The sequence below is a fragment of the Ricinus communis genome, chromosome 1 (genome assembly GCF_019578655.1).
Source record: "Ricinus communis isolate WT05 ecotype wild-type chromosome 1, ASM1957865v1, whole genome shotgun sequence".
In the NCBI taxonomy this organism is placed as follows: Eukaryota; Viridiplantae; Streptophyta; class Magnoliopsida; order Malpighiales; family Euphorbiaceae; genus Ricinus; species Ricinus communis.
This window is the reverse complement of record NC_063256.1, coordinates 22,275,582-22,284,070: the sequence shown is the minus strand read 5'-3', so window position 1 is coordinate 22,284,070 and position 8,489 is coordinate 22,275,582. Positions and strand designations below refer to the sequence as shown.

At 42.4% G+C, this 8,489-nt stretch overlaps 1 non-coding gene across 1 annotated transcript; it reads left to right on the top strand.

Annotated features, from left to right (window-relative positions):
* The first annotated feature begins 7,639 nt into the window (after positions 1 to 7,639).
* Positions 7,640 to 7,746, top strand: LOC112534902. The gene has a single exon (XR_003079130.1). It is a non-coding gene; the product is annotated as a small nucleolar RNA R71 (small nucleolar RNA).
* Positions 7,747 to 8,489: the final 743 nt, after the last annotated feature.

The following is an 8,489-nucleotide window of genomic DNA, read 5'->3' as shown; positions in this document are numbered from 1 at the left end:
CAAGCATAACAAAGGAAGTTCTAGAAGTAAAGTCAAGTACAATGCACACTTAAATAAGAAATATAAAGAGCATATGTATAATGAATGCTCAACTGACTCAAAGTCTCATATTTGAAGTGTGGTATTAGTTACAATTGGTTCTCAACATCATTAATTGAATCACCACTTAAGAGACACATGCAGACGACATAATCAATCTTCTAAGTTAAGAATCGACAACTCGAGAAATAATTAAGTAACACCGGTTTAACCCAGCAGAGTTGATGTATTAAATACCATAAATTTTTTTCCAAGGACAATGAATCAACAAAGAAAAGTAACTGGAATTCTATAAATCAAATTGTCAATCAGCTAAATAAAATAGCATACTTAATTGCATAAAGGCATAGTGTCCTAACATCCTAATAATATACATAATCAGGGAAGCAATTTCAAATACCGCTAAGAGAAAGTCACAATAAAGAGAAAAGAACATATGGTTTACCCACCCCGCACTTGAAAGAACACACTGTCCTCAGTCTGAAATGAAATAGGTACCCCACATGGGAAGTACAAATAAGGATAGTTAAATCAATAAAATCTGAGTACATAACATGTTGGCAAAATAAAGTAAAGAAAAGTAGAAAATGAAATAAAATCTAACAAAAAGTGCCCTAATCATCTGCCACAGCTAGTGGAGTGAAAATCAACGCGTCGTGAGCGAAGGTTGTGCTAATAGGCATTGGGGGGTCCTGAGTGGAAGGTGAGGCTGGTGGGGGCACCAGTGCATCCTTGGCAGGAGCTGTGCTTGTAGACGGTTGTGGGTCCTGAGTGGCAGCTGGAACTGGTGGAGGCTAGGTCGCATCTGGGAAGCAATCGCTGAGGTCAAACTCGATATCACCCAGATCATCAAAGAATCGCTACACTCCATCGTCCCTGCCAGAATCAGCTATCTGTTGGAGTTGAGCTGCCATCTAGTCTGACTATGTAACCTGCCTCTCGAGGCCCTCCAAGAGTTGCTCCTACTGAAGGTCTGAAAGCCTATTTAGGTAATCTGCAAGAGCGCCTATTTGAGCACTGGAGGTGCTGGTGGTGTATGAAGATGAAGCACCAGGAGAGGGGCGAAATCACATGCCGGGTCAGGGATATCTAGAGGTTGTATCTCTAGTACGTCCACAGCGGGGTCCTATGGTGCTCTAGCCCGAGCCTCCCTAACCTCCTGCAGGATTCGGCTGACTAATCTGTACTCAACATTGAGGGGTCCTTGAGTAGCTGTCACTATCCACATGTTAACCATCTGGCAGACTCCTATTGGTAACATATCCCATATCTGAGTCAAGTCACCCAACATAATCATCTAGAATGTCTAACCTCCTAGCCAAATGTGTGATGTACGGGCCAAAACATAATGAATCTTTTTGGACTCCCTCATAAAGTTCCTGATCTGATTGGCTAGGAGATAGCCTATATTCAGCTTCCTCCACTAGTGTAGTGCCCACATGATGAAAACATCCGTCTACTTAACTACCCCAAAACTCTCCCATCTGCTTGTAATAGTATAGACCATAAGTGTATGCAGATAGCAAAGCCAGTTTGGAAGATTGGATGCCTTCAAATGGCTTGGATAGCAGTGCTCTAGTCTGGTCACAATCTCATCCCACATCCTCTCACAAGGGATGAGGTGAGTGTATAAGCAACCCTAGTATGCCTCTCCAGAGATCTCCTCTGAGTCCACGGCCCTAACTGCATCCCAAATTTAGGTACTGTCATCGAGAATTGTCTCCCCCCAAGCCTGAAAGAAATGGCATCTGGCTGATGCCAATGAGTGATCTGCTGCTGGAGAAAGAAGGTGTTGCATAACTCTATAGTGAGCTCCCGGTAGGTAGGCTCGATGATGTTGAAGAATCGAGCATATGGTAGGGTCTTAAAAAGCTCTCTGACCTCCAGGGCTAGCTCGACCGTCTCTAAGGAGCTGAAGTCGATATACCATCCAGTCCCGACTTGCTTCCATCGAAGGGCTTGGAAGCACTGCTCGTGGTCTGGGGACTGAAATGTGAGCAGTCGGTATTGTGCAGGAGCTGGTAGTGCTAAGGGTCTCTGAGGTCTAGCTGGCTGGGGTGGTTGTACTAGTGCCGATGGTGCTAGAGCCTATTACTGTGAGGAAGAAGCGTCTGCATCTGCACGACGTCTCTTGTAGTGTGCCTATCATAGAGGCTGTTGTCTAGTGTGTTCTGACATTGTACCCTAGAAAATAGAAGAATCAGAAAGATTTTTGCTTTGAAACGGCCGTGATATGGCAAACGCCCGTGTCTTTCTCCTATTTTTATAGCCTTGCACCCAACACGCCTGTGTGCACGACACAAGCTGTGTTCAAGCCGTGCTAGCAAAAGAACCGTGATCTCGGACACCTTATACTCAACACGGTTGTGACACGAGCCATGTTGATGAACACGGGCTGTGTTACAAACCGTGTGGCCCTCGGGAACTATGTACTTTCTATATTTCATGCTCAACATGCCCTAGGGTAACAGGACACGGGCCGTGTAGAGTAGCACGGGTCCTATGACTCTCGGGAACCGTGTGACTTTGCTTTTCACATCCAACATGCCCTGGAAAGTTAGGCACGAGCTGTATCGAGCAGCGCAGGCCTTGTCTGAAACCATGTTGAAGCCTAAAAATGTGCTTTTACTTTGTCTTTTGCACTAACACTTATATAGCTCAATAATTTGCACAACCAAGGAATTTTTCACCTAAAACAACATAAAAGAAATGAAAAGAGCTAAGTTCCAAACCAATTGAAATGTAAAAACAAATTACGTGTAATAGATAAATAAAATTCTCAAAAGGAAGTAAGAAAATGTAAAGGATAAGCTCGGAAATGCCTCCTAAGGGCGCTTCTTTTGACCAAGTTATGTAGCTGGACTCACGCAAAGAATTGATTCTCGCTGGAACAACACCATATTGACCTACTCCTTGATCTCAAGCGAGTCTCCATGATAATGCTTTAATCGATGGCCATTCACCTTAAAACTCCCCCTAACAGGATGATACAACTCAACTGTGCTATATGAGAACACCTGCTGGATCACAAACGATCCCGAACAGCGACTCCTGAGCTTCCCTGGGAATAAACAGAGACGTGAATTGTAGAGTAATACTCGGTCCCCAACTTGAAACTCCTTGGAGCCCTTTAGTCGCTTGTCGTGCCACTTATTAGTTCGCTCTTATAGATGAATGAGTTATCATATGCTTGTTGACGCCACTCATCCAACTCATTTAGCTGCTACTGTCTCTGTTTACCTGCAAGATCAATATTAAAATTACAAGTTCTTAAGGCCTAAAGGCTCTATGCTCTAGCTCAATAGGTAAATTGCAGGCTTTCCCATATACAAGCCTATAGGGTATGAAAACTGTAGAGGTACAGTAGGCTGTCTTGAATGCCCAAATGCATCATCTAACTTATTTGCCTAATCCTTCCTACTCACCCCAATGGCTTACTCTAGAATGCATTTCAAACCCCTATTGATAACCTTTACTTGCTCACTAGTCCGTGGGTGATAGGGTGTAGAAAACCTGTGGGTCACTCCATATCACTTAAGTACTCTCTCCAGTTGAGCAATACAAAAATGAGTCCCTCTATCACTAATCAGTGCCCTAGGTATGTGAAACCTAGCAAAAAATCGCTTAAGGAACTTAGTAACGACTCTAGCATCATCAGTTTGGGAAGCTTGCGCTTCCGGCCACTTAGAGAAATATTCAACAGCAACAAGGATATCCTTATTTCTAAAAAAATAAGGAAATGGCCCCATAAAGTCAATGCCCCAAACATCAAAAATCTCAACCTTTTGAATGCTTATTTAGGGCATCTCATCACGAGCAGAAATGTTACCTAACCTCTGGCATGCATCACAAACCTGCACGAATGCCCTAGCATCCCTAAAAATAGTCAGCCAATAGAATCCAGCCTCCAGAACCCTTCTAGCAGTGTGGTTAGCTGCTTGATGACCTCCCGTTGGTCCGTCATGGCAATGCCTCAAAATATGGAGGATCTCCTATCCGTACACGCATCACCGAATCACCTGGTCTGCACAAACTCGAAATAGAAAAGGGTCTTCCCAAATGTAGTACTTCAAATCAGCAAAGAATTTCTTCTTTTGCTGAAATGTCATACCTTTTGGTAGGAATTTTGCAACCAAGTAATTTACAAAATTGGGAAACCAAGGGACATCCAAAGATACCTGAATAAAGCACAAGTACTCATCCGAAAAACTATCATCAATAGCCCTCTCATCAAGTGCATCGAGGCTCGGGTCCTCCAATTTGGAAAGGTGGTCTGCAGCCAAATTCTCCGCACCCTTCTTATCCTTGATCTTAATGTCAAATTCTTATAAAAGCAAAATCCAACGAAGGAGTCTCAGCTTACGTCATGCTCTCCAAACAAGTACCTTAATGCCGAGTGATCCGTGTAGACCACGGTCTTGGATAGCACCAAGTATGAGCGGAACTTATCAAACACGTATACCACAATAAGAAACTCCTTCTCAATAGTGGTATAGTGCTCCTGGGCATTTGTCAATGTCTTGTTAGCATAATAAATAGGTCGAAATTTATTGTCAATCCTCTAATCTAAAACAGCTCTAACTACAAAATCACTAGCATCGCACATTAGCTCAAAAGGTAGCCCTCATTTAGGTGAAACCACAATAGGGACTGTAGTTAGTTTGTCCTTAAGTAACTCAAAGGCCTGCAAACAGTCATCGGAAAATACAAATGGAATATCTTTTGCAAGCAATTGAGTCAAAGGTCTAGCAAGCTTAGAAAAATCTTTAATAAACCGTTTTGTAAAAACCTGCATGACCAAGGAAACTCATAACAGCCTTAACCGAGCTAGGGGGTGGCAACTTAGTAATGGTCTCTACCTTGGCTCTATCTACTTCCATCCTTACATGCGAAATCTTATGCCCTAGCACAATACCCTCTCTCACCATAAAATGGCAATTTCCCAATTCAGCATAAGGTTAGCTTCTACACAGCGTGCAAGCATACACTCTAAATTAAGCAAACAGTGGGTGAAAGAGTTATCAAATATCGAGAAAATCACCCATAAACACCTCCATGTAATCTTCAATCATGTTATGGAAGATTGACATCATACACCGCTGGAAAGTAGCAGGTGCATTGCACAAACCGAATGACACCCTCCTGTAAGCAAACGTACCATAGGGGCAAGTGAAAGTGGTTTTCTTTTGGTCCTCAGATGCAATTAAAATATGAAAATAACCTGAAAAACCGTCAAGAAAAAAGCAATAAAACATATGTCCTGATAAATGTTCTAACATCTGGTTAATAAAAGGAAGGAGAAAATGGTCCTTCCGAGTTGCATCATTAAGGCTCCTGTAATCAATGCAGACTCAGAAACTAGTTACCATCGTAGTCGATATCAGCTCATCCTTCTCATTCTTGACCACCATCATACCTCCCTTCTTGGGGACAAGCTACGCAGGACTAATCCAAGAGCTGTCAGAAATAGGGTAAATCAAACCTGCATCCAGAATTTTAATTACCTCCTTTTTTACTACTTCCTTCATGTTCGGGTTTAACCGTCATTGGGGCTGTACTACTGGCTTGTAACTATCCTCCATTAGGATCTTATGCGAATAATAGCTGGGGTTGATTCCAGGATTGTCTACAATCTTGTATGCAAAGGCCTCGGGATACTTCCTGAGGGAAGCTAAAGTCATCTCCATTTCCTCAAGAGTCAAATCAGCTGCAATGATTACCGGTAGCTTTTCTGCCTCATCCAAATAGGCATAGGTCAAGTGCTTAGGCAACTCCTTCAACTCTAGGGCTGGTGGCTCCTCAAGTGAAGGTCTCAATTTCTGCACCCCTGATGTGTCAATATCAACAAAATGGTCAGCAGACCTACTAGGCTCACTAGCCAGCAAACAAGCAAGTTGTTCGAACACATCCTCGTCAGACAATTGCTCCTCATCCTCAGCCTGTAATGCCACCTGCAAAGGATCATCAAGTAATATCTCATGCAATTTAGACCCCACAATATCATCCAAAACATCCACAGAATATATAGTATCATCATGGTCAAGTGAATGTCTCATAGAAGTGCTAAGGTCAAAGGTAACCATCTCATCACCTACTCTAAGTTGTAACTTCCTGTCACATACATCTATAACAGCCCTAGATGTTGCAAGGAAAGGTCTACCTAGGATTAAAGGTACGCTACTCTCACCCTTCATATCCATAACAACAAAATCAATAAGATATATAAACTTGTCTACTTTAACAAGTACATCTTCAATTATCCCTCTAGAAAATTTCACAGTCCTATCCGCTAACTATATGCTCATCCTAGTCGGTTTTGGCTCACTCAAACCTAATTTTTCAAACAAATTTTTAGGCATTAAATTGATGTTAGCTCCTAAGTCAGCTAAAGCATCACTAATATGCAAATCACCAATAATACAGGGAACAGTAAAACTCCCTAGATCACGCCTCTTTACTGGCAGCTTGTTTTGAAAAATGGTTGAGCACTCCTCATTTAGTGTCACTAGCCCTAAGTCCTCCAGCTTCCTTTTGTTGCTTAAAATCTCCTTCAAGAATCTCGGATACCTGGGCATCTGTGATATAAGCTCAACAAAAGGTATGTTAATCCTCAGTTGCTTAAATAAATCCAAAAACTTACCAAACTACTGATCAGCCTTTTCCTACTTTAACCTGGCTGGATATGAATTGGCGTCTGGTATTCTCTCACAGGACTCTTCTTCTTGTCCTCAGTTTATGCAAGCTCTGTCACCTTATCTTCGGGCTCCTCTCTAGCTGGCTTATCTTGCACAACAATATCATCATTAGCCATAGGTAAAGAGCTAGTTAGTTGTTTACTTGATCTCAAGGTGACAGCCTTGACATGCTCCCTCGGGTTTAACTCTGTGGTGCTAGAGAGCATCCCTGGCTGTCTCTCAGCCAACATCTTAGAAATCTGGCCTATCTACTTCTCCAAATTCTGTATGGAGACCTGCTGATATCTAAGGGCTATGTCCGTTTGCTGAAACCTGTTCTCAGAAGTAGACACAAACTTCACCATCAACTCCTCTAAATTGGGCTTCTTCTCCTGGTTCTGAGGTAGTTGAGGGAGAACAGTTTGTTATTAGGGTTGTTGCTGGTGCAACCGCTGAAACCCTGGTGGACCCTGGGTATTGTTATTTCACCATCTGAAGTTGGGATGGTTTCTCTACCTTGGGTTGTATGTGTTATTGTACGGGTTATTCTACTGCCTGGGCACATTTCCCATGTAATCAACTTGTTCATGATCAGCAGAAGCAAAAGATGAAGAAGAAGCAAACATACCTCCTGCATTACGGCTTGCATGCAGTGCGAGCCACCACAAAACTCGATCTTCTTGGCTAGAAGCTCCACCTGAGCTGCCAAGGCTGATGTAGAATCTACCTAGCTCACCACTCCCTGTCGCCCTAGCCTACTCCTAGAAGACTACCAATAATATGTGTTCATGGCCATCTCCTCAATTAAGTTTTAGGCTTGCTCTAGCGTCTTATTATTGATGGCCCTACCTGCAGCTGCATCTACCATTTGCCTCGTGGATGAGTTCAACCCACTGTAAAAAGTCTGCACCTGCATCTATAATGGCAAACCATGGTGTGGACAACACCTCGGCAAGTCCTTGTACCTCTCCCACGCATCATACATGCTCTTATCATCAAACTGCACAAAAGAAGAAATATCATTACCACTAATATGTATTCATGGCCATCTCCTCAATTAAGTTCTGGGTTGCACCATCTGAATGACATTTGGCTTAATTTCAAAGCTATTCGCTACAACAGCTAGCCTCACTATACTAGTGTGTTTCCCCTCCAAGGAAGGTCTAGTAAACTCATACATTGTCTTGTTTGCTTCAGCGACATTGTTGTTGCTGTCCCCCATGTCTATTGGTGTATGGACAGGAATTTCTATCTGCTTCTCCTCCTCTACGTCTAATCGCTTCCTTAGGTGTTTGAGGGATCGCTCTAGTTCGGGTAGAGGGTCTACTACTGCATGATTAGAACTCTTGGTCATAAACTACCCGAGTTAAACAAGGCAGCAACAACCCAAACAACTAATTAGAAGAGTATTTAAATAAAAAGAAATAACACAAACAGAAAAGAAAAAGAATGACTAAAGTAACAAATAGCAAATCTCACTGTAGTTTTCAAACAAGTGCCCCCGCAACGGCGCTAAAAACTTGATGTGTCACCTATGCAACTACAACTAAGGCAATGAGCCTATCGATGTAGCCTAGCAAAATGGCAAATATTAAAATATCGTATCCCTCGGAAAAGTGAAATCCTAGAGTTACTAGTTCGTTCTTTATTGTCTAGCCTAAGATTAATGACTGATGGTTTCTAGATTTACTAATGACTAAAAGCTAAGTTCTAAATGGAATGCGAGAATGATTAAGTAAATAAAGTAATCAAGACAAGAAAGCAAACCCAAAAGGG